The following is a 217-nucleotide window of genomic DNA, read 5'->3' as shown; positions in this document are numbered from 1 at the left end:
GACTTCCCCGGAGGTCACCCATCCTAGTACTACTCTCGCCCAACCACGCTTAACTGCTGAGTTCTGATGGGATCCGGTGCATTAGTGCTGGTATGATCGCACCCTTCAAACTAATTACTTAAAATTCAAATAATCCTAGAGCGACATACTAGCGTCCTTCCGATCCCAATCCAAACGGAGATCTGATCCAAACCCATCGCTACGCGATGGGCAGGGC

The 217-nt window shown here is 50.2% G+C and overlaps 1 pseudogene; it reads right to left on the bottom strand.

Moving 5' to 3' along the window:
* Positions 1–104, bottom strand: LOC118345813 (annotated as a pseudogene; the record flags this gene model as incomplete).
* Positions 105–217: the final 113 nt, after the last annotated feature.

This window comes from Juglans regia, unplaced genomic scaffold, assembly GCF_001411555.2.
Source record: "Juglans regia cultivar Chandler unplaced genomic scaffold, Walnut 2.0 Scaffold_4907, whole genome shotgun sequence".
NCBI classification, from domain to species: Eukaryota; Viridiplantae; Streptophyta; class Magnoliopsida; order Fagales; family Juglandaceae; genus Juglans; species Juglans regia.
This window is presented reverse-complemented; position numbering and strand designations above follow the sequence as displayed.